General features: G+C 43.0%; 1 protein-coding gene across 7 annotated transcripts in view; it reads right to left on the bottom strand.

Annotated features, from left to right (window-relative positions):
• Nucleotides 1-17145, bottom strand: part of LOC122982113 (plexin-A1-like) — a 265073-nt gene extending 247928 nt beyond the window's left edge. For 4 of the 7 annotated variants that reach the window (XM_044351142.1, XM_044351141.1, XM_044351145.1 and 1 more), the window contains exons 1-2: nt 16899-17144; nt 15916-16142 (exon numbers count right to left, since the gene is read on the bottom strand). The gene's annotated coding sequence lies outside the window, so the exon portion shown is untranslated. Of the gene's footprint in view, nt 1-15915; nt 16143-16898 lie in introns of all 7 variants that reach the window. The other 3 variants (XM_044351146.1, XM_044351148.1, XM_044351149.1) reach the window with 3 other exon arrangements.
• Between the last annotated feature and the right edge of the window lie 3038 nt (nt 17146-20183).

The following is a 20183-nucleotide window of genomic DNA, read 5'->3' as shown; positions in this document are numbered from 1 at the left end:
GGCGGTGGTATTTTGATGTTTAAAAATGTGTAGGAAGCTGCAAGAAAATAAAAAGAAATAGATATAAATAGAAAAAGATACATCTATTGTCAAGAAATTCTTCACCTGGAATAACAATCTCTATGTTCCAGTCAGTGTTAGTGGGGGTGGACTTGTTCCTACTCCAGAAAACAGATATTCAAGTCTTTAATTTATGATGAGAGGGAGTTCATTTTGTCTGTTTTTCTTCATACATCTCACGTAACATAAAACATCACTGTCGCAACAGCAGTGTATAGAGCTCTGATGATCAACCGAGGATTTGCGCTGTGTTCCTGCGGTATGTTACAACCCCAACAGCCACTAAGTCACTCTTAAATAGCAGCACGAGCGGCAATTCCTCACTCGGTCTGTCTTGCCCTCTCGCCCGTACTCCCACTAGCACACAAACACACGCTCTCCCTCTCTTCCTCCTCTTCCTCTTTACTCTCTCCATGCAACATTTTTTTTTTTTTTCCCCGGTTCTGAGCATCAGCATGCAGAGAAAAACCCATCAGTAATCCCCTGCTGCTCGGCTCTGGAACTGCCTGCCTGCCCCATGGTAGTTATAGGTCACTCTCACACACACACACACACACAAACATTCACACACATGCTTCTTCAAAAACGCATACATGCACACACATCCAGAAGCACGCACACACGCGTACACATCTACAAGCGTGATGATGGTGGTTGGTGTAGGTCATGCTACATCTTTCTTACACATGCACAAAAACACACAGGTACACGACGGCAACCAAAGTGTGTGACAGAGAAATACCGGTCCTTTATCGCGCCCTGCAGTTTAACCCCTTCTAATCCCTTCAGAGTGGCAGAGCTTTATGGTCAATTCACACTCTGTTATGCTTTTTCTCTCCCTCTCCCTCTCTCTCTCTCTCTGTAGCCTGAGGAGTAATCCCCTCAGCTGCTGTGGCAAAACATCAGAGGTGTGTGGAATAGACTCATCATACACGGTGACAGTGACATGGATATAACATAAACATGAGCGCGCCGATATACGACATACGCCGCGCGGTGCTGGGTGGTAAAATGTTGATGGAACGCCATTTCTGAGCGGACAGTGATGAATGATTTCAAGTTACAAATGATATTACAGCCTTTATTCTTTTAGATTTTGGGAAGATATTCCCCAATATGTTTTTATCAAAGAGGAGAGGAAGACATTAGCTATTACGTAATGAATGGCTGGTAGGCTGATATTATCTGCCAATATCTGACTTTCACATATTGCTATTTTTCATGGATGTGGGCTGATATGCAAAAAAAAAAAATATGAAGAGGAGTGAACCACAGTATTAAATGTTTACTGGCTATTTTGGGGGGTGTGAGGGGTATAGTTTCATTTGTCTCAATTCAAGTTTAAGACATTTTTTTTCATGTTATTATTTAACATAATTAAGACTTCAAATACATTTATGGTACTTACATATATTTTATGGCTGCGGCTAATGATTATCTACAATATAGATGAATCTGCAGATCTCAATTATTCAATTAATCATTTGGTCTGTAAAATGTCCAAGAAGTGCCGATTACAATTTCCCACAGTGTGAAGTGAGTTCAAATTATCAACCCTTACATCGGAGAATCTGGAATCAATGAATGTTTGGTATTTTTGCATGAAAACTTAAACTCACCAAGCACTGTATTAGGAACACCTGTGCAACCTAATGCAATCCAATACAGCTCTGCCATAAATTCTACTTTTACAAAGCTTAATGTACTTCCTCATATAATCGTATTAACTGACAGTAGCCAATTAAAAGTCGGGTCTCCAATAATGGCCGGGGGCGTAGTTGACACGAACAAATAAAGGCCAGCCCCAAAAACAGGGTTGGTGTCAGTCACTGTGTGCTTCATTCATCATGATCCATGGCTTCTGACAGTGCTGTCACATTGATATGTTAAAAGTTTCCTTGCTGAATATCAGAGATGAATGCTGATTTTTAATGACTTAATGAAAAATATGAGCAAATGTACTTATCAAACAGAGGCAATTAGAGATAAAGGCCACACTCTAATATAAGCCTGCTTCCAATAAAGGCCTGGTAACCTCTGCAGTTGAGGTAAATTGGTTGGTGGTGTTGCACTGGAGGCATTATATTGAAAAGTGGAATTATCACCTTTCTGACAATGTCAACGAAAGTTGAAAATGTATAAGCTTCTTAGAATAGAATTTATGGCAGAGCTGTTGTACTGGATCGAATGCACAAGTGTTCCTAATAAAGTGCTCGGTCAGTGTACTTCAAAGTGTAATCATCTGTTAATTATCTGTTGACCGACTACTGGATTATTCATTTAATTATTTGTGCTCTTTTAAACTGACTATTTTTACTCAACAATAAAATTTCTTTCCTCTTAATCATGAAATGTTTGTTTATGTTCCATGTTTATGTAAAATGAAACAATATCAGAGGATATACTGGAGTCTGATTTTTATGACGGTGAGTGTTGATATCGATGTCGGCCTCAAAACTCAAGTATCTGTCAGACTGAAGTAAAAATCCCAACACTGGCCACAGATGCCTCAATAACACTCCAGCTAGATCGAGTACAGATGCAATAAGGTGGTGAAACATGATGCAGGTTTTGCGGCTATTACAGTAAATATTATTCCCAGCCGCCAGCAGCGGTGTGAGAGCCAAATGTGATCTACATTACTGAGATGTTTCGGTGTATTTACAGTGTGTTATGTGACCAATAGTCAACAAAAGGCAGAGTCGGGTCAGCGTCACAAAATCCTCTCCTCTAACTCTCAGCATACAGCTAAGTGGATGTCATTGATAAGAATAGAGCTGAAATTACAGTCGATTCATTGATTAGCTGGTTGACAGAAAATGAATCTGCAATTATTTTGATAATCAATTCATTTCACACAATTTTTAAGCAAATAAGCCAAATATTACCTATGTGCAGTTTCTCAGTTGTGAGGAGTTTTAGATTGTTGGTCGAACAAAACGAGGTAGACCAATTAATAAAATAACAGAAATATAGCACCACAGAAGAAGAAACATGGAGTTGAATCCTTCCAAGAGTGCCACAGGGAAGCCAGTCAACTACATCAGCACACAGTGAGAAAATGAAATGTTGTGTTCAACAGCCACATAAACTGCTCAGTTTCCTCAGTTTCACAAGAGGAAAGAATTTGAAATAGAGTGTGGAGAGGCGAGGAATGAAACTTCTCTCTCTCTCTCACACACACACACACACACACTAACACACACACACAGACACACACAAAATACTCAAAAACAAACCCATAGCTACACACAGAAACACGCTGACTCAAATACGTGCACGTGTTGTATTTCACACAACCAATTTCACAAAACCACATACATAAACACTCAAACGCTCCCACCGCATACACACAGACACGCTGCTATGAACACACACACACACACACACGTGCACCCACACACACACACAGCGTAGAAGCGTATGTATGTGTGTAGTGAATGGCTCCATTTCTCTCATTAGGGAGAAGGAGCTGCCTGCAGCAAAGCCTCCTCTAGTCAGTCTGCCGAGATCTCTAAAACCAACAGTACTAGTCAGACAGCGAGAGAGAGAGGGAGGAATAAAACAGTCATACCCGGCACCTACGCTGCAAAAACACATGAAGAGACTGAATGGAAGCTGAATCATAAGGTAAAAATGATGCGGAGTATCTTCAAGGTTTCTCAAGGTTTCTGATTTGACTTTTAAAAATGTGACTGTTCGACCTGGGATTCAACTTAATGCCAAACTTTAAGATTATGAACGAATAAAACACGCTATGTTAATAGTTGCGCAATATTAATTTATAGCGGAAAGACACTGGCCATGTGATGTCTTCTGACACCTCGAGTACACACCAGACACACAGAACAGGCAGCAGTAGAGGTGGGAATCTTTGGGAATCTCACGATTTGATTCGACTCAAAATTGATTCTCAACTGATTGAATAGGAGAGGGGGTAAAATTCAGGGTTTCCACCAGAAAAGTTGTTAGGAGGAGGGGTGAGGTGGGAGGGGGGGTCGCGGCGGAGTGAGACGTCTGTCCTCCCTCTAGTTGTTAGCGAGCAGCTGCTCTCGTGTCTCCCTGGGTATAGGTGCTTTTTTTCGACACAAACTCTCCCGCTCTCTGCCTGCTCAGCCTGCTCTCGGATGGTGGGCGGGTTGCTCTGGTAGCTGCAGCCTCACCATTACACACATGCTCTCCCTCTCTCTCTCCCTCTCTCTCTCTCTCTTTCTCTCTCTCTCTAGACCGCACACTGCGCTATTCCTTAAAGGAGCTACGCTACTTGTATAACACATTTAGAAAACATCACATTTTGAAAACATCTTAAAATACTTTTTTTTTTTTTTTTTTTTAAATCTCCGATGCTTAGGCCCAGCAGGTGGTCAACTCGGGCCCAGTGGGCTGTCAGGCTTGCAATACATTGTCGGAAACCCTGCAATCTCTTGCTCCAGATTCATTCACTGGTGTACTGGTGAAATATAACATGAAACATAACTGGCAGATTAGATAAATGGTCCTTTTATTCTAAAAGGCCTTAATTCTGATGCCTTAATTGAATTCATTTGAAAGCATCTTACAGTCTCCTGCCTGTATGAGAATAACAAACTGAGGGGGAGGCGGAGTGCTCCACTGTTTTGTTATTAACGTCATGTCTCCAGCAGTGGAGAGCAGCCTTTCTGCTGCACCGTTAGCTTCGGTAAAAGACATCGCTGTCCAAGACGCTGGGCAGGTGCAGGGTTTTTGAGGTGAAACAGACTGAGCACTGAGTTATTTTCTTCACCTCAGAGTTGGTTTATGTTGTTCAATGCTGCAGTGTGTGTTGGTCAGCTGGTCTCATTTGTTACTGCTGGAGTTTCGCTGCTCTGCTCCGCTAACGTTAGTCTCTTGTTAACGACGTAGAACGTATTCACAATATACTTCACGTTCATCTTGCAAAGGTAATTATTTAGTCATTAAATCAAAACATGCTTGCAAACTCTGCCGTTTGTGAAGATGAGCTCTAGTGTGTGTGCGCTGTAGACTGTCCGGGTGCTGCACTGCCTTCGCAGTTGAGTTCCACCTTTTTTGTTCCGTCAACATCATGTTATTAACTAACATTTAAAAAATCGTATTTGGACATTAGCCAATCAATGCCGAATCGTCCACATCCACATCGCGATGTATCTATGAATCAATTTTTTCCCCCATCCCTGGGCAACAGTAGCCAAGGAAGCATAGCTGGGATGTGCTAGTGTGACAAAATTAAACCATATTGTTGTTAGGAAATAGACTTATAATCATGATTTCTGTGACATCTATTAGAACTATGCTAAAATATGTTGAAAAAAGTTTTTTTTTAAGATATCTAGATTACATGAAACTGTTGTTTCAACAGCATTGCCAATGTTTCAGCATGTAGGCTACAGGTTATTAAGGATCCCCTGAACACATTTCTTGGCAGAAGCCAGGACTGTAGTAAAGACTGCTGACGTGGAGTCAGAGAAAAGTCCAAGTCTGCCCAGTTTCAAGACAGGACCAAGACCGAGTCCACACAGGCTTGAGACCAAATCAAGACCAGGACCACCGTGATCTCACTTCCTTCACTTACTATGGTCCTTTGGATTTAGAAAAGTTCAAAATGTTAAATGGGAAAAATAAGTAGCTTTAATGTTCCTAAATGTTGATTATTTACACACATTGGGCCATAAAACTACGCATTTAAAATGAGAATACTTGGTTCTCAGATGCCAAAGACACATAGGAATATAAACATGGTCTGTGATGTGTGATATTAAAGAATATCTCTATCTCTCCAGTCTGAAATGAGAGCAGCCAGAGGCACTGCAAGAACTGGACTTAAATCTGGTGTGGACCAAGAGAGAGACGAGTCTGAGATAACAGATAAAACATCTTGAGATTGGATCAGAATGGATGCGAGTATCACTGACAAAAGCTTTACAAAACCAGGTATCAGTTACCTGCAACCCAGATTAGTCTATAGAAAAGAGCTGGATCTTCATTCTACAATGCACATCGGCTTTACATGACGTGTATCTCGATGTTAATGGGTTTTTGTGATGCCAACATATGCCTTTAATTGTGTTAAATCAGTTAGAATGTCAGCTGTGCTAGTAACTCTGTCCTGGATAAATGGTTATACTGGACAAAAACACCTTCTGTTGCATGGTGAAAAAACATGACGAGATGTTAAATAATTAAGACTTTTCCATATTGTTTAAGGGGTTACATTTACATAATACATTTTTCAGATTTTTTACAAAAGGCCTGTGAATGCCCTGAAAAAGACGAGACAAAGAGAGAGCGAGGCAGAGACAGACAGAATGAAAAGATGGGAAGAGAATAACACACAAAATAATAGCGCACAATACCTAAACTGTGGAGAAAGAGAGAGGAATAGAGATAGGCACAAAACAGAAAATAATAGACAGCCCCATTAGGCAGAGGTTATTGAGTAAATTCATCTCACTAGACAAAAGCTTCTCCTGTGGTTGTGTGACTGCTGCTTCCACTAAACTCAACACTTTCTCTCCAATTTCAGGCCATTTGCAACCCCCCGCGTCTGTTAAAAGCTAAATTGCCCATCTGCATTGCCTTAAAATGGTTTCCCATGCCTCACCGCCCTATAAAGGTAGCGATACGTGGGGCAATTTCAAACGGCCGAGGAGATGCCTGAGCGTTGATGCTTTCAAACAGGAAACCTCAAGGTGGTTTAAATGGGTTTCAACATGTTTTTGACCCTGTGGTTCACTTTGTTGTGGGGGGGAATGGAAGCATTTACTATCAACACTACACCGTTCTTGTGTCTTATCAGCCGTATCCTTCTTTCAGACAGAACGCAGGAGGATTCGAAGCTGGCAGAATCACTTATGAAAACACAGGAGGGATGGGAACAGAGCTAGATTATCAGAAGCTCGCTGTAGGTGGCTTAAATTGAGGGAGGGGGAAAAAAAAAAAAAAGTTCATTTCTCAACTCAAGCAAGAAGTTCATCTGTCACAGCGAAGCAAAAAAGCCTTGGAGCAGGACTCGAGCACATACATGGTACTTCTGCTTACTACAATTTAGATCAAGACGAATGTCCGCTACAGATGTTGGACCAATAGCGCCGGTCTCTCTGCACCAGGAGCTTGATTCTTCAGAGAGTCATTGATGGCGCTGTTGCTCGGTTTGGTACAAAAATCAATTAAACAATCAAAGTCCAAAGCAATTACTTACAAAGGCTTCGGTATATAAGGATGCAAGGACACCTGCTGGGGTGTCCTTGAGCAAAATGCTGAACCTGAAAGCTACATGTTTCATGATCAGAGCCAAGAGACACCTGAGAGAGGACGCGCTGCATATGGTTCTCTGATCCTATTTCTCAAACACACACACGCACGCACGCACGCACACACACAAAACCTTACAGTCACCTCTTCCTCACGCATACAACTTTGCGTTTGACTAAGCACTCAACAAAATGAGATCAGCCTCAGCGTGTGTGTGTGTGTGTGTGTGTGTGTGTGTGTGTCATTGTACTGACTGACTCAGCAATTCTGCGCTGACTGTCATTCCTGTCATTTCATTTCCTCGTGGCGGGGCCAATCGGGAGCTGCCAGGATCCCTCTCAAAATGTTTAAAACACCAGATCGATGGCGCTGTCTGTTTACCTTATATTCATACCTCAACTGGGCAAATTGTGTCTTTTGGCAACATGATGAAACGCTAGTCATACAAGCACAGCTTTTTGTTTGTTTTGATCGGTGTTTGGAGGGGGTTAAAATTGGACGATATGAATATTGACTGGAGTCCCGCTGAGCTTTGTTTGGCCACACAGTGGAAATCAGGGATGACTGAGCTCAGGATTGTTTTATTTTTCAGAGCAGTAGAAACAAAACAGTTGAGTGAGCTCTGGCTCGGCGTTATGATAAAAAGGGAAGTTAAATTCATAACTAATAACTAATGTTTTATACTGCAATTTATTTTGCAATTTCAATGCCTCAACATAGTGCTTCTTTGAAAGTGTGGAATAAAAAAGTTCCATTGAAAACAATTCACTCAAGCTCATTATGGACAAGCTACGTGTTGGGTGTGTGAGACAAAGGCAGGCCTGCACGCAGTCTTAAAGCCTAACTGAAGCCTGATAAAAAAAAGAAACAGTGCCAAGTCGAACAAAAGGGGTCTAAACAGACTTCAACTCCCACCATGCTTTGCTCAACTCACACCCAGGTGTGAAATCTGGTAGAGTCAAACTCTCTGCTCCCGGCGGACGAGACTTGTCGGAACGCAAAGGGACTCCCCCCTCCCCGGCCGTGACCTCATGGAGGGTATAAACACCTGAGACGCTTCCAGCTGTTCCCACGGTTCTCACCCTTCCCTGCAGAAGTGAAGGAGGAGGATAACCCTGCTTTTTCTTCAACTGAGTCGACTCTGCTGTTTCCTCCGCAACTCCACCAAGGATCGGCTGCCATGAAACCCGCCACCGGAGCATGACGACGCCCCCCCCCCCCCCGTCAGCACCCGAGTTCAAGGAACCGAGCGAAAAACCAAGAAAGATGGACTGAAACACACTCTACTTGCTCCCTTAGGTGATACAAGTAAGAGGCTTAATTCTGGGCAGAGATAGGTTATCAAACGTGTTGTTGTTGTGAAGTGAACAGACTGATGGACTGTTGGAGTCTGGTTGTTGCTGCTGAGGATACTGTGAAGTATTATTGTTGTTTGCTGCTTGTTTGGTTGTGTTTATCACGCTAAACTGATTTGTTAGCTTGTCTTTGTGAGACCGTGGGTTGCATCTTATTTGTTGATGTCAGACTGTGAATAAGGACGTTTGCACGCTACGTCTCTGCAGGAATAAAAGCGAGCTCCACTTCCTCCTCACGATGGCTGAGGTTTTTCCGCTCTTTGAAGCTTTCACCCTCTCCTCTCTGCTAACCTCACTTGCAAGTACACACACGTTTTGACACTCACACACGTTATTCTGTAGTCAGACACATGTTGCTAAGCAACACAGATGCTCAGCTTTGTCCAACGCCATTGTGGTGATCAGAGGCACGTGTTGACTGGCGGTCGCCATTTAATCACAGCCTCTGTTCAAACCTAACTATCAGCCCTGCTGACCGGAGCTCTCGTGCGATGTAACCCCACGTGGGTCACGTCCTCATGGTGGTGCCCTGCTATCATTAATTCATATTAATAATTGACTTCTATTAATTATTAACTAATGCTAATAACTGCTGGTAACCAAACCTGCTCCTAACTGAGACCAACATACATTAAAAGTTTTCTGTATTTTTGCTGTTTAGCAGCACATCCTCAAAACTTTTCAGTTTTTAGTTTTGTTTTTTTAACCTTTATTTATTCAGGGGAGTCTCTTCTTTTTCAGGAACACCCTGATCACATTCACACAGTTACACAGTCATACTTGGAAGCTGCCCAGTACAACCACAGTGTGGTCTGCCGGCCACTGAGCAACTCCACTGGAGCAGTTGGGGTTAAGAGGTGCAGGTGCTGCTTCTCCACTTTCCTCATCCAGACTTATCCTCCTATCCGGAGGGATTGAACCACCGCCATCCAGTCACTAGGTTGCTTCTCTAACCTTCAGGCCACCACTGCCCCCTAAGTAGTAGTTGTAGCCCTAAATAAGAGACCATCAGCAGGAAGATGTAGGAGATCAGTATCAGCTGATAGATGGTTGTACCCTCCTGATCAAAACCAGCAAAGACAGAAAAGCTCTTTTCATCAAGTCACCGAGACATCCTGTCTTTAAGTCTCCTCTCAACTTTTTCTTTGCACCTCTCTCTATCTCCTCACTTCTTTTTTTTTTTATCCCTTAGCATTTCCAGAAAGAACACCTTGCGTTGCACAACCTCAACCCCAGTCACTGTTTCTGTCCATACCCTCCCCTCCTTCTCTTGAGTCCTCTCATCTGAATCATATTGTCAGGAATACCGTCACTCTCTCTTTGCCTCACTGCTCACGGCTCCTTTTTCTTCTTCTCTCATTTCCTTCCATTTCTCATCTTTTTAAACCTCGCCTCAGTTGTTTCCTCCGTGACTTTACTCCCTTGATGTTCTGATGCTTTCTCGCTGCTTTTTTTTTCTTCCTGTCCTTATATCCTTCTCCGTAATTTGACAGACGGAAACCATAGAAGCAGATATGTCACCAGCTAGGTTTCCAAGGATATATCATGTGTTTGCATGATTAGATTACTTAGTGTGTTAATACATTTATTCATCTTAAGTTAGCGTGATATATGGACGAGTGAGATGCCACCTAGGAACAACTGCACCTGCCCAATACTGCCCCGTTCATTGTACTGTGGATGTTTTCTGATGCTCTGCTCTTTACTTCAGAAACTCATTTTATACATTTGAAGCCAGGTGGAGGAAAGGCAGTTCATTTGCATTTTACTTTTTTTTGCAACGCTACAAATGTTTACCTAAAAACTGCCCAAAGTTGGAAAGACATGAAGCGACTGTCATTACTCTCCCTCTGACCTCCTCGCCCCTCCAACATTCCAATTTCTTCAGCCTCTTTCATCCGCTCTATTCCCCTCCTCCTTCAATGAGCCTTAGCAGCAAGCCCTGATAGCAGAGCATACTGTATATTACCACTTTCACCCATCCTGTCGCCTTCACAGACCTCAGTTATCCCTCCTCATCCCCTTCTCTCTCTACTTTGGTGCCCCAAAAATCCTTCATTCTTCCTTCTCTCTCTCTCTCCTCCGGGTGTATAGGTCAAGTAAGACAATTTTATAGTTGCGCATCTAATTTCAAACCCTTCCTAAGTCTACAGGTTCTCTTCTCTCCCTGCAGGGAGTGACAAAACTTAAAGAGTGAAATTCAAACTGCCTCCTAAAAAACACCTTTGAGCGAGTGTCCCTGATAGAGAAGGTGGGACTCGCCAGTGTTGGCTCTCTCGTCCCTTTTGTGTCATTTGGTGCAAAGCAACAGGTATCAGCTGGATAAGATAAGCCTGCAGTGTGCAGCTTTGTGACATCGTGATATATGATATGTGAATTATAAGCATTAACTTTCAAGAAGTCAAACAGATTCCTCTCTCTGAGAACACAAAAGGTTTCACCTCCAAAGTGCTTTACCTGGGCTTGCCTGGGGGAGAATACCAGATGAAGAAGACCAAATGGCTCTCAGAAACTCATTCAATGTAGCACTGGAAAACGTTTTTTTTTGGCTTGTATCATGGCAGGACCCATCCTGGTGCTGTACTGGCCCGATTTGAAAGTTATAAGCAGTAAATGGCTGCTGGAATTAATCTTAAAATGAAGCACAGAGGGTATGATGCCTAGTAGTAGTTGTCTTCAGATATCTCTTTATCTTTCCTTCTCTCCACCTTCTTCTTCACTCATTTTTCTGCATTTTCCTGCAGCCCCTCCCTCTCCAAACTCCCCATGCTCCGGGGAAAGTTGAACCAGCAGCACAGATAACACAAGACAGATCCGCATCTGAGTGCCATGTACGGAAAAAACAAGTACTAAGCACTCAACTTTGACCTTGGCTTAGTACTAAATATATACAAGGAGAGAAGGAGGGTGAAGGGAGGATGTCTGTGTGTGTGTGTGTGTGTGTGTGTGTGTGTGTGTGTGTGTGTGTGGGTGAGAGAGAGAGAGAAATATGGTGACGTGCCGATTGGACTAATGTTGCAGCGGCACAGGAAAAAACACACACAAAGTTCACTAATGTGGGTCGGTTCGGCTGCGTGTCGAGATATGCTTAGTGCGTGCGCATACACACGGATATTTACACACACACACACACACACACACACACACGCACGGATTATTTTGCTGCCTCAACTGTTCAGACAGCACAGAACATAAGGCAGAAATTGGCCATTTGGGACAACAAACACAAGCTGTACGGTCGGCGGCAGCAGAAGAAAATGGGTTGCTGAAATTCTTTTAATTGCTGACAAAACAATGGCAGAATTATCCTTGCTCACACTAGGAAAGGAAATAACTCCCCCCCCCACACAAACCCACCCACCCTCCCTCCAACACACCGTTCGTCTCACTTCTAAATACCGAACGCGGATGCTAACGACGATCCTCGCGAGTGCTATTTGGAACTTGGGAAGCCGGTGTTTGCAATCAGGAAGCATGTAGAAGCGGCTGCCACCTCCGTCTTGTGGTTACCTGTCACATCTGTGCGGCGTCTCTTCCCTTTACGAGAGGAACTATTTCAAAATCTGCCTGTCCTGTTTGATCTGCCTCGGCCTTTTCGTTGCGGAGGCTGCATCAAAAAGATGCTGAGGAGTTAAAAGCTCCATCGCTTCATATCTCTCTCTCTCTCTCTCTCTCTCTCTCTCTGTATTTTGCTCCCACCCTCTTTCCCTCCATCTCTTCCTCTCTGTCTGTTTTGTTCACATTGAGGTCGGGAGTTGTAAACACTTTGTCACCGGCTCATCAAAAAAAAAAAAAAAAAAAAAGGAAGGGAAGACAAATTGGCTCGTCTCCTGTAGCGTCACCGAGATCATACGTTGACGTCAATACGACAAAAGATTATCATACGATATCATGTGGAATAGATGATGGGGGCATGGGGTGATGCTTAACGCTGCTGCTTTAAAATAGACTACATGGTGTGAGGGGGACTTTTAGACCAGCTATTAGGCAACACAATCACCACCCATGATAGGAAGAGAGGCTTTCCTCCTGCTGGCTTTACTCCACCACCACAGGCATCTAAACTCTATCTCCTATCTTCCTGGGCCTACATTTAATCAGAAGGGTTTTTTTTTTTTTTTTTTTATAGTGGACTCTGCTGGACTGTTGCTACTCCAATAAACAGTTTTATCATTTCAAACTGATCTCTTCTTATTGAAAGGAGGGACAGAGGCAGCAGAGGGAGAGAAAAGCCTGCCAGCGCCACATGCCTTTCTGTAATAATATGTATGTAACAGAGTTGGATTATTGTGCTGATTTAACCCTGCTCTGTGCACTAATATCACATCTGTCATGTTTTCATTTGAAGAAGTCTGTCACTCTGTTATTTTGATCATGCCACCGGTCTGAGCTGATCAGATAAACTGTCTTCCAAAAGCAGCTAAAACAACCTTTTTTTTTTTTTGTAAGTGAGAGATTCAAACTGGTGTTTTGAATCCCTCATGATATCAACTTGTTTGGGAGTCTAGTCATCAGCAGCTCAATAGGAGGAGAGCGTGGCTCTGACGCTGCTGGGTCGGTGCTTCAGCTCCCGCTGAGGCCGCCCATACAGGCACTCGGGATAAAAACCCTCGGCTAAACAGCGTATCTGTTACATCCTATGGTTTTACACACACTTCCTCTGGGTGTTCCTCATACTGAATGAGTTAAAACTGCTTTATCAATGGGCTGTATTGTCCTTCTGTTGCCGTCTCTCTCCTCTCTGCTTTATTTATCACAGATACTTGAGGGATGAAGCCGCTCGACGCAGACGGACCGCAGGGTGCATCATCGATCGTCTGTGCTTCTCAGCTCAGCCGGGGTCTGAGCCACTGAGAGCCCCCCGACGCAACCCCACCACCTGACCCCCCCCTCCCCTCCCCTCCCCTCCCTTCCCCTCCCACCCCTCTCCCTGTGGCGGTTGCTGCTTATTCCCCAAACAAAGCAGTTTCCCCACCAGGCGAGGTGGTGAGCGGCCGCTTATAATGTGGCTCATAAAAGTCAATGTCAAAAAAAGATCCATAAGGAACAGATTTAACAGCGAAACCATGCGCACATCGCGAGGCTGGTTCTTATTAAGCCTGATTACTGTTCAAATAAATGCGCCTTATGAAAAACAACTATGCAGTGATTGCTACATCAATTAATATCAAAAGCATGCTATCACTCCAATAACGACAGCAAAGCCTTCAAATATTAAAATCGCATAGATGACAATATCAAACTATTGAGCACTTTATGAAATCACAACTGATGTCACTCTGAGAACCACAAACACACCATCAGTCCCTGTATCAATATTATAGAGCAGATAAAAACTGCAAGAAAGCATGACGCCGTTACTTTGATTTTGCGATTGAAGACCGCAGAGTGCCCTTCCTGTAAATATGACTGAACGCCGGTTACAGCACCCACAGAATGTCTCCAATACATAGAAAGGTGGATACATAGAGAGCCGGAAGATAGGATGATCTCCTTTAACAACAAATTAATAATAAAAGACTCCCAAGAATAAACTAGGTAATTAGGTTACAGGCGGCTCAAAGCACATGCAGCGCCGCTGTCTTCGGAGTCTGATTCTGACTCATTTCGGGCTCAAACCTCTGAAAACACTGTGTTGTCTGCGGGTGTAACGGGAACTAATATGTTCCACTCTCATTATGTGACTGGAACCATGCATGCAGTCACTTTGGATGTCACGCCTCAGCCCCAAAGTGGAGGTGATGTTCCGGGTTTCTTCCTTATCAACGCATCCCAGCACATCGGCGCATCGTGACACATACACACACACACACTTAAAAGAGAGGAGGAGAAGTCTTCCTCGCCCATACATCTCTTTGCATCTCCTCCATAGCTCTCGCATCATCTCGTTCTCTCTCTAACACACACACACACACACTCATCCTCACAAGTTCACCCACGAGAGAGAAAAGACGGGAGAGAGAAGGATATGAGAGAACATGCAGAGAGGAGACTCTCTCTCTCCTCTCTCTCTCTCTCTCTCACACACACACACACACACACACACGCACAACCTAAAGAGATTTTTGTCTATGTGTTTGGCAGCCTAACCGGTGGCTTGGCAGCCGTAGTCCCTCAAAATCAGCCCGTCTGCCTCACCTACGCATTTCAAGTCAAAAATTCATAAGGTGACACAAAACTGTCAGAGCACGTTGATGCGACTCCAAAATGATGATGATGATGATGCTGTGTGTGTCTGTGTCTGTGTGTTTATATGTGGGTGGGTGAGGGGCACACTTACACACACACACACACACACACACGCCTAAAAAGAAAATCACTGACAAGCCCTCAGACTCACAGGTCAAACACTACACACGCACTTTGTGTTTTGCATCTAAACAAGCAACCAATGGGTACACAGCTGCGGGTCCACATATACACGCACAATCACATTATGTGCACGACCTTCCATGCGTACACTCATATGAGCACGCACGCACGCACGCGCACAGTGAACGCAAAAGAGTGTTTCCGAGTTTAATTCGCGTCTTGAGCGCAGACGCAACGTTGCTCAATTCCGGACTGCGTTTATAGACCTAATCTGAAGCGAAAAATCACCACAAATAAAGCACAACAGTCAAGAATCCAAAAGAAAACTCCTCAAATATCTCTACAGAGGCTACAGTGTGCCTGTGGCTGTGTGATACTAGGTGGTAATGTCATCACTATAATATTGCGACAACATTCCTATAATACTCCTAATATAAACATAAAAGCTCAGGCATGTGGGAGATAAAAAACCACGCTTGAGCAGCCTATTCATAATGACAGTTTGCATCCAAAATCCGCAGTTCCTCGCCAGTGAAGTGAAGCAATCCTTCACCTTCAAAAAACTTGACCAATTCCACTAGAAAAAAAAGGGGGGAGACGTTCAGTCATTTCGGAGATAGTCCATCCGCAACCTCGGCGTGCGTCTGGCTGCTTACCTCCGTGTGCGCAAAACAAGCCAGGCGACGTTTCGAAGCGCAAAAAAAAAAAAAAAAAAATTAACAACGCAAAACCTGATCACTCCTGCGGCAAAGACTTGGTCCATGTGTGCGAAGACGTGAGAGAGGCATCAGCGAAAGGTATGAAGGAGAACACGGAGAGGAAAGAGGAGGGGAAGGGTCGGAGAAAGAGAGGAATGTCACCAACATTTTGGATGTAGCAAAAAGCTCCAAGGCGAGTAGGGAGATGACTGAACAACCGCAAAAAGTTTGGCTGTACTTACTGATCAAACCGTCCTTCGCGTTCGTCCTGCTTGGCATGTTTTGTTTTGGGGTTTTTTTTCACGATATCAGAGTGGCAGCAGAAGACATTTCCATTCCCGGCGGGCTTGTCAGACAGCAGCAGCAGCAGCAGCACCGGTTCCAAAGCTCAGCTCTGCAGTTCCGTGCGCACAGGAGAGCAGCGCTCAGCATGAATGAGAGGGGAGCTGCGGTTAGACTCCGGCATCCCCTGACAGAGAAAGAGAGGGAGAGAGAGAGAGAGGGAGGGAGAGAGAGAGAGAGGGAGAGAGAGAGGTTAGCGACAACTGTGCGCCCCCTGGCTGCGAAATTGGATTACAGCGGATCGTCAGACGCGCCGCTCCATGGCGCGCATAGGTGGCAGCATTGGACCCGGTACAGGCTGTGGTAACGTTACCGTGTGTTCTCATGTTCCCTGTATAGTCTGTTTGAGGCTCATAAATGACATGATAAAGGTTGTGTTATTGGATTCAAGTTCTTTGATATATTCTTGATAAGAGGCTGCACCTATTCAGCTTGATTGATTGCTCCTGTCAACTTCTAATGCAAGCAGAGTGACAGTGTGTGTGTGTTGTGTGGTGTTGTGGTGTGTTGTGTTGTGTTGTGTTGTGGTGTGGTGTGGTGTGGTGTGGTGTGGGGGGGTGGGGGGAATCACTGGCAAGCCCTCACAGCTCAAGCACTACAAACACTTTTTTTTTTTTAAAATAAAATAACAGCCAAGGCTTTTTAACATTGTGTCAGTATATTTATTTTAACATTGAATCAAATGAGAACCATCACCCACAGATCTTGTTATCCTCTTTAGCTGCAGCTGTGCTACCTGCCCAGCACCAGGCAGCAAAGGTTAGCAGCTAACGTTAGCTGTTGAACAGGGTGGAGCATTCAGCAGCTAAAGAGACAGACAATTCCCTCAGGAGTTGGTAGAAACTTCAACAGAGCTAGAAGAAGAGTGAACTATTGGACTTACATTTGCTAGATGGTCAGAAACATGATTCCTGCTGTGGGTAGTGTTGCTCCATGTCTGCTGCAGGTATCTGTTTGCTAACACCTGAACCAAAAAAAAGTTTGCTTGTCATGTACGTTAGGTCGTCTGCCCTCTAGTGGACAAAAAACTGGTTTTGAATCCACTGCAAAACGCACACAATATATCATTGTAAACCAGTGTCCAAAGCATACAGTACATTTTTGGGTTGAATTACGACACTACAGACAAGCAGAGAGTTAATGTTGTTGCCTTGTTGGTGCATTCAAGGAATCTCTGACATCTGAGATTTGAGTGCAGCATTTTTAATGCAAGAAACCAAATTTGCCTCATCCTTTTTTTTAACCACAGCTGTGTGGGCTTGTTTGTCCTTTTGCATTACATTTTCCAGTTCTTTTGCCAGCAGGAAGGGCTTTTTCAAGAAAGACCTTTTGATATCTATCAGTATAAAAGCACAGGTGTTAAAAAGAAAATCCCTGATAGCTGAATTCCATTTAGCCGTTTCAGGTTCAGGGTCCTGGTATTTGTGCATGCTGTCTCAGTCACACAGGCATGGCTTACTGGGACACTTGAACAAAACGAAGCTGTCGTTATTGTTATTAGTCACACCTGAGTTTTTCACAGCAGACAAGTAAAAATGTCTGCTGTGAAAAAAGGCCTAATCGTCACATGTTGCACAATCGCTAATTCCAGTATCAAGAAGACTTTAGAAAATGTTCCTTGCGTGCAAGTGTGATAATTGTGCCAATAATTTTCAACAAATTGTTCAGAGGAAAGGACTACAACAATGTGCAAGTTCATTTTCATGGCGCACAGAAAATGGCTTGAAGACAGAAAAACAATACTTGAACTTATGATAAACTTTGGAAAGTATTATATATTAGTGAATCACCAGGTGCAGTTGCCAGTTTATTACTATCCTTTACTTTATTGTACTTGTGTGGTATAAGAGTAAAGTTCCCATCACAACTTCCACTATAATCATAGAAGTATAATGAGAGATTTGGAGAGAGGAGAGATAAGTGAATTCGCACCATTAAGGAGAATGCCATGGTGGTGTGTTCAAGCTCTATTATTTCTGTTCACCTGAAAGAATTTGTGCAGTATTTCTTCATCCTGGCCACATTCTATGACCTTTGCGGTCCCCTTGTGCATATTAAATGTTGATATTCCTGCCCATATTAGTGATGACTTGGGAGTTTTCATACAGAGCGATGGGGTGTCGGGTTCCTCCTCTCCACACTGAGGCAGAGGATGTGGTTACACAGATGATACTGTGCTGCTCAGATTACTGTACGTGTGCATGTGCGTATGTGTACGTGTGCATTTGCGTGAACATCCTTTCCGCCAACTCCCATGGTCTTACATGGCTCAGTGTGGCACTGCCGGTCTCAGAGTTAATTTCTCATCCTAAAAACCTGTGAGTTATCCACATCTGCCCCAATCTGCTTGTACAGCTGGAATCCGTATCAATTAAAACGTGTGTTTCTAATAAATGTTTAGTTAGGGATTTGTGGTTTTGGATGTTGAAAAGCAGGAGCCAGTCTCAATTTAAAATTCCTCCATTTATTAGTCTTTATTGGATTAGTCTTTACTTTCTATATATATTTTATTATTATTATATATTAATATTTTATTCATCTTTATTAGAGTTTACCACCTCTTTATGCTACAATAAATAATAGTATAATATCTTGTGAGTTATGAGAATAGGAAAAAAAAGTATCACCTCCAACTTTTATATGAACTGAAAGGAAATTAAAAAACACACAGAAAGGACAGAAGAGCCTCTTCAAGTAAGCAACTGCATTATAGCCTTAAGGGTGCAATGACTTGCCACTGCATCCCTGACATACATATCTATGTATTGGAAAACTTTATGTAGGCTACCCTACCCATGGTATATATTTTATACCAAAACAGCTTATTAGGAATTTTTACCAAGTGGAAAAAATTCCTAATAAGCTGTAAAAATTCCCTTGAAAACTATTGTGAATAACTTTATTGCTGCAACAATTGTTCTGCAATTTGTTCTTCTGGGGGCAGAAGAACAAGTTGTGAACACTACACTGACATATAATTAACATATATTTGTTACATGGTGAACATGTTACATGGAGTCATGTCTCTGTTCACCTGATGGATGTAAATCTAATATTTACTCTTTATCTCTTTATTTTGCTCTGTTTTGGTCTCAGCCAACTCCTGAGAAAAATATCTGGACCTTTAGCTGCTAAATGTGCCGTTATGTTCACCAGCTAGTCGCTAACTTTGTCTGTCTACTGTTTGGTGCTGGGCAGGTGGTGTATAGTTGATTTATTCAATCTTTCCTGCTGAAAACAGTTGCTGCTGCTGGAAATGGGTTTATAAGAGCAGTGAGACTGAACCAAAACATTCGTGGCCCATGAAACTGAACCAAAAATCAGTATAGCTAGGGGGGAACTGCAGAGTTAGTGGCAGTTGGAGGTACGAGCAGCTCCTTTCACGTTGTTATTTTATCCATTGATAATATAAAATCATTGATCACTGGAATCCATATTTAATCATGCCACATATTGTTGCTAAAAATATACTTGAATTGCCAAAATATCAATACATATATCTGAAATGTCTTAATTCTCACATTAACTGTTTATTTCTTGGGGGGGGGGGGGGGGGTTTGAGATTTGAGAGTCTGTGCTCGTGCACAGGGGTTGTTCAGAGAACGTCAGCACATTTTCTCTTTATTTCTGTTTTGAACGCAGCTACTGAGAGAAAATTGGATCAACCATTTGGCTACATGAAGTGTTGAGATTTGGAAAGTGTGCATGCTGGCTCCTCTGTGAGCCTCTGCTACCGACCACAACACCCTTCTCTGCACAGGTCTGCAGATTTTTATATGTTTTTGCAGAACTTTAAATCCAGCCTTATGCTACACAATTCATTTGGTATATATTTCGATTACTATAAATAAATTACTAATAACTACTACAAATAACTATGAATAGAGAACACATCACTTCCTGTGCATCAGAGGGTTTTTGGGGGGAAGAGAAGGATCAGACATTTAGTGCTTAGCACAGAAAAAGTTTTCATGAAAACCCTGTGCTTCGAATCATTACCTCAACTGACAATAAAAAGTAGAAAAACAAATATTTCTATAAAAAAAATGTTGACTTTTAACTCTAACTGCAAGTTTTCTCATATTTAGGTGCAAAGTTCTGTAATAAACAAAATGGCGGTGTCTCTGACATGAGGTTCAGTGTGCGCGGCTTGTCAGCAAGTAGCTGA

Source organism: Thunnus albacares, chromosome 5 (assembly GCF_914725855.1).
Source record: "Thunnus albacares chromosome 5, fThuAlb1.1, whole genome shotgun sequence".
Taxonomy (NCBI): domain Eukaryota; kingdom Metazoa; phylum Chordata; class Actinopteri; order Scombriformes; family Scombridae; genus Thunnus; species Thunnus albacares.
Note: the sequence above shows the minus strand (reverse complement) of the source record. Positions and strands in the feature narration are given on the sequence as shown.